This window comes from Lycium ferocissimum, chromosome 9, assembly GCF_029784015.1.
Source record: "Lycium ferocissimum isolate CSIRO_LF1 chromosome 9, AGI_CSIRO_Lferr_CH_V1, whole genome shotgun sequence".
Lineage (NCBI taxonomy): Eukaryota > Viridiplantae > Streptophyta > Magnoliopsida > Solanales > Solanaceae > Lycium > Lycium ferocissimum.
The window spans coordinates 54,773,056-54,779,413 of NC_081350.1; positions in this window are offsets into that span (position 1 = coordinate 54,773,056).

Sequence of the window (6,358 nt, forward strand, 5' to 3'; positions counted from 1 at the left end):
TCTCTACCATTTCACTCCTTTTGGAAGGAGTAGAAATTTCTAGTGTCTTTAAGTTTTCCTCAGAGATTTTATTTCCATCAGCAGAGATATGTTCCTTTGCAGTGACTTGATCCTCCGTGTCCTCAACCTTTTCTTCCTTTTCTGCGAAGTCCTCAATGTATCGAAGAGCTTCCACGACAGTCTCAGTAGGGTTTAGAGAAGAGGATATAAATTTTTTGGGAATCTAACTCTTGCGAGTCCTGGAGGAGTCTGAAATTTTAGGTTTCGAGAAAGTGATAGAAGGATCTTGATTCAACGAAATAGGGATTTTCAGAGGAGAGGATTGAGGTTATTAGTCTGATGGGATTGAGCTTTTAGAGGGTGAGAGAGCAATCTTATTTCAGGCATGGTCGAAAATTCTTTTTGAGACATGATTAAACCGAGAGAGAAGAAGGTGGAAGAACAGAGTTCTTCACTAAGAGTTCCAAAGAGAGGATAATCAGAGAGTTCAAGAGAGAAAAGGGGAAAGGAGCCTTTTAGTTAAGGGTTCAGCGATGAATCAATTTTGATTGGCTGGGAGAACTTTTCTTTATCAACTGGGTTGGTTCAGATGGATGAGGCATTTTGGATCAGCAGGGTTGATATAAGGAAAAAGTTTAATGACATGGAACCCTTTAGCAATTTAAAGACATATCACTACTGAAGAACTACTAACCTGAGTCTAGGGAACCAAGTTCTTTGACAAACGAGTATCAGGCATGAACTCTGAGAAAAGCAAACTCTCTAATACTTCAATCATCCTCTGTGTGTACCTTTACTCTTGTTATTTCTAATCATATAGAGGAACCTTTGGAGGGAGCACAACAAGTTTCTCATATATGGGAGAGTGTAGAGCCAGTTTTGCCACAATCTAAAAGACACACTCTCATTTTGGTAGGTCTCGAGTGAGAATAAAAACTTGATTTACTTTTATTTGGAGCAGTTTAATATTTAAGCCACACTGAGAGTATCCCTTTCTACTGCCTCCTCTCACTCAAGCCTTTCGGCAGAATTATTTACCAGACTTAGGAACCCAAACTAATTTGTGTCCCTTATCATGATAAAATGGATGAATCAGATCCCTCTTTGCCCATACAGACAACACTTTCTTATTTATCCAGGGACCATGTCCCTCTATCTAAGTTTCCTTTTGGTGGATTTCTTTCTTTTCTGAAGCTAATGATGTCTAATTGTGAAGGCATCCTTGCGGCAATTGCTTCGAACATTGTGTGTATTTAAACAATTTCCACTCTTAGCATCAATTTTTTTAGTAGGGTTGTTAGGAGTTTTATTGTCCTGAACGTCAATTCTCTTCTTGCCTTCACACTCAATCATGACTATAGGGGCAGTCCCATTCATTGACCAAGACCAATCAAGAGATTTGTCCAGAGAAATATTAACCCCTTTCAGATCCTCATGTAGTTGTTATTCTTTTCTAGCTCAAAGGTGAACTTCACTTTGAATTTCTGAAGTTTATTTTCCAATTCAAGTTGAGCCTCACAGGCTTCTTCTTTTTCTTTCAGAGTATTCATCCTTTTCTTCTTTTGATTATTTAACAGAGAGTTTTCTCTTATTACTTCAAAGAATTTGATTTTCAAGATCTGTAATGGATGCTCCCATATCATCGCTTTCAAGTTCCAAACCATTGATTTCCTTATACAAAGAACTCTTTTCTTTAACAAGACTATGAAATGCATCGATTAGAGCATTTTTCAAGGACATCAACTTTATTTGAGAGTAATTTTATAAGTTCTTCCGAACTTCAAAGAAGTTTACCTCAGCATCTTTATCATTACTATCCGAGTCAGATCTGGCCATGAGTGCACACGTTAATTCATTTTCATAAGCCTCATTATCGTCTATCATGAATGCTTTGCTTTGGACATTCCCATCTTTAGATATGCCGAAGATATCCTTCCAGGCACTCTGCTTGTGAGAAGGACAAGTTCTAATAACGTGCCTAGGTTTCCCACACTTCAAACAGCAGCATTGTTCTCTTTATTTTTCTGAGTTTTCTTTTCGAGACTGACTATTACTTCGAGCATTCTTTTTTCGTCCTTGATTTAAACAGTCCGGGTTAGACTCCCCCTTACTTGAGTTACTTTCAAGAGCTACCTTGTGGTTCAGACTCTCTTCTTCTTTCAACTTTCTCCTTTCTGAATATTGCACGGTTTAATCATTTTTTATCTTGAGAAGTTCAAATTTTGTACTGAACTTGTCAAATCCATTATGTGCACTTTTGAGAGCCTCCCAAATATCCTTTGCTGTCTTACAAAAGGCAAATAAGTTGTATTGACCTGATCCGATGCTTCGAAAAAGAATCCTTTTAGCTTTTTTATCCTTTTGCAGGGTATAGCTATCTTGTGCAGAAGTAAGAAGGCCATTAGAGATAATGTGCCATAGCTCTAGGTCCTTAGCAGTGATGAATTCTTCCATTTTAGCCTTCCAAAAGTCATAGTGTTCTGCACTGAATCTTGGTGGTTTTAAGATACACTCACCCTTCGTTTGGTTTAATGAGCTAGCCATGAAGAAAATCCTTTCTAGGTGTTAACCTTTTAGAAAGAACCTGCTCTGATACCAAGTGATGCAGGCTGTGTGAGCACCAAACACAATATATGAGGGACCTAGCTGAGTACCAGTTCCCTTATGCAATGCAGTAAGTACAGAAAGCAAAATATTACCATGGAAAACTCGTTGCTCAAGGGATTAAAAATCACAACCTACCCCAGTAGGATTTCAACTCCACTATACGAGCAACTTCAGGTTACAACTCTATCGTAAGCTGCGGTTATGTAACCTAGGAACTAACTCCCATAGTCCCTCAACCCTTGCAATACTCTGATTGCAAGAAACTTTACTTAGCTAACTCTAGCTAAGGACACTAATAAACTTAGACTAATTCTAGCCTAGTGTCACGACCCAACCAGAGGGCCATGACGGGCACCCGGAGCTAACCACCCAAGCACCTCTTCTCATACATCTCATAATCATATCTAGGTTGTTACACCTCCCACTTTCATCGCAATAAAGTCTTCAACTTATTGGTGGTTTATACCCTTAGTATGGAAATTCGCACCCGAATTTTTGAGATATTATGTTCTTTACCTCGCGTGTACCAAAGTATGAGTATACGTTCTTCGCAATACGATAGGATTAGAAGTTAAACAAATCGAATTGTCGCGAGGGTGAACGACTCGGGAAGCCCGGCAAGAACCGGTCCGCTGCAAGCGGACGTCGACATATCGACGGTGGCGCTCGACCAGCGCGTCGACACACGCACGTCTCGATTCTCGGGTGGCTACGTTGACGGCCCGGCCGCCGGTCGGCCGTTGACGTGTCGATGGATCGTCGACCCGCTCATTCAACCGCACCCCTAGAATTTTCTTAAACCATCTATATATGTCTAGCCCCACGACTTTATTTCTTATTTTCTCAGTTCAAGTTAGAGAAAACCCTAATATATTTCCCCCCTACACTAAAACCCTAATATATTACCCCTCTACACCTTTCATTACATTGGAAGAGTTTTAGCAAGATCTGAAAAGAAACCTGAGTTAGTGAAGAGTAAAACCTGAGCTAGTGAAGAAAAAGGTTATTCCTAGTTTTTCTTTGAAGTTGGTGAACTTGGGAATTGGAGTTGGAGTTTGATTCTTGGTATTCTAGTCCCTTCAAGGTATGTATATGATTTCTACCTTTGAGTTTGAGTTATTATCAAGAATTTTAGCGGTTTTAAGTAAAGGGAATATAGTTATGAAAGTTGTAAGTGGAATAAGAGTAAAGATTGGGCTTGAGGGCTATGTTGAGGGATGATTTGGAGTAGAATTGGTTACATTGTGATATGTAAGAATTGATATTGTTATGGAGGATGTCGTTGTTGATGTTTGAGTTGAATTAGATAGTAAGTGATTAAATGGGCTAATGGTGGCCTATGTTATCTTGTTTGTAGACTTACGAGTTCGAGAAGTAGACGTTGGACGATTAGATACGCTTTAAGGTATATTAAGGCTATCGCTTTTATTCTCTTGGCATGATCCTTATTATCTTAATGAACACATTAAGCGAAGATTCCAAAGACTCTACTCTTAGATGGTACATGATTCATCGTATCCTTGATTTCCTATGTTTTATGTCTATAGCTTCCGGAAAATCATGTTGCTATCATAGTAGTCGGAGTATACTTTTCATGAGTCACGATATATATATATATATATATATATATACATATATGTATTTTCGCACGTATGTATGTATTTTTAGCACAGGTGCCTATATGGTGGCGAGCACCACTATGGTGGGTGGCTTATGGATAATGATAGTAACTCGGTGCCTAGGTGGCTTGGTAGACACCATGAGTGGCGGCTGTGATATCGTCCGGACGCGGGATGATGATGATAACAACGTGCCTACATAGACCCGGGCGGATTCATATATATATATATATATATATATATATATATATATATATATATATATATATATATATATATATATATATATACATATATATATATATGATTTTTAAAGAAAGTATGCATATCGTTTTGCGGAAGAGCCATTTTAGTTATTCAGAGTTATACAGATGTTTTCAGACATTCAGTCATATAGATGCATTCAGACAGTCAGTTGGCTTATGAGTTTCAGATTTCTATCAAAATTCTTATGTATATGTTGCTCTTGGCAACACATACTCGGTACATTATTAAAATGCGCCACCTCCTTGAAATTTGCGTTCATGCCGCAGTTTCGGATGAACGGACGACGACCCGACTCGATGGGACTTTCATCCAGCGGTGGTTAGTGCGCTCCACTTCATCCGGAGCTGCAGTTCATTTTGGTATGCTACTTTTGAGATGTAGATATGCATATGGGTATGACGGGGACCTGTCCCATCCTTTCTACAGCTTTATATTCCAATAGAGGTCTGTAGACAGTTGTATGTAGATGACATATGATGTAGCCTTGTTGGCTCCTATTCTTTTGTGTACAACATATGTAGCGGCCAAGTCAGCTTGCACCATTCTTTTCAATACTTATATATATTATGATGGTACAGAATTCACGATATTATCCTTTTCTTGAGTCAGTATATTTCAAATCGAGCTATTCATGGGCCCTTGTTATTCAATAATGTTCAGGTACGAGTATACGGGTTCTTGGTTATCAGAGGTTAGGCACTCGTTACGACTCGCCGGTTGGGTCGTGACAGAAGTGGTATCAGAGTAGTTCTATCGTAGGGTTGTCTACAGACCGTATCTAGTAGAGTCTTATTTATGGGTGTGTCGTGCACCACACTTATAAACAGGAGGCTACAGGACATATAGGAAATTATCATTCTTTCTCTCTTAGATCGTGCGATAAAGCCTTGTGTTAAGAGTTCGTCTTCTAACATTTTGTTTTGATTTCAGCGATGCTTCGCAAAAAGCTACGGCGCGGAGAAGGGGCAAGGGAGTGGTGGGTGAGGCCACTAGGCGTGCTCAACCCGACGAGTTACTAGGGCTCGGGGCGAGGAGTCCCCGGAGTGAGAGCCCATCTCCAAGCTTCGCATGCCCGCCTCCGCCACTGTCGGATCCTCGGCCGGATGCGGGCCCGGGATATGCGAGATGTTGTACGATTATTGACCGGATTAGCCGCTCGGGGAACAGTGTCAGGGAGTTGGTATTGATCAGGTAGATCGAGCTGGTAGTGTGAGGGTTAAGACTTACTTCAGGTTAGATCCTCCAGAGTTTTTCGTGTTGAAGCAAAATATGGATCCTCAGGATTTTATTGATAGTATGCAGTGGACTTTGAGGGTTATACACGCCGATAAGGTCGAGTTAGTGATGTAAGCTTCTTACAGGCTCCGTGATATTGCGGTGCAGTGGCATCAGGCATGGGATATCTAGGGGAGAGAATGCCCCTCCAGTCGTTTGGCGAGAGTTTTCAGATACTTTTATTTATCATTATTTACCACCAGAAGTCCGACAGGCCCGAGTCGATAGGTTCATGCGTATTGAGCAGGGCAGCATGTGTGTTCAGGAGTACAGTGTACACTTCGATTCATTAGCTAGATATGCCCCAGCTATAGTGGCTAAGATGGAAGATCGAGTTTATCATTTTAGTGGTTGATGCAAGGGCCACGTTTGATGAACGAATGTATGATAGGCGTTACGGTAGGGCATGCATATTTCCTAAGAACGGACATATGCACGGAAGTACGAAAGATTGTAAGCATCGACGGAGGGCCAAGCGTGAGCGTGATCGGAGCAACATGGTAAGGGCCGAGATCTTTAGATATTGCTGGTGAGTTCGGGGAGAGACGAGAGACGCGCGCGTTCCGTGTGCATTTTTATTCGGGGAGGGA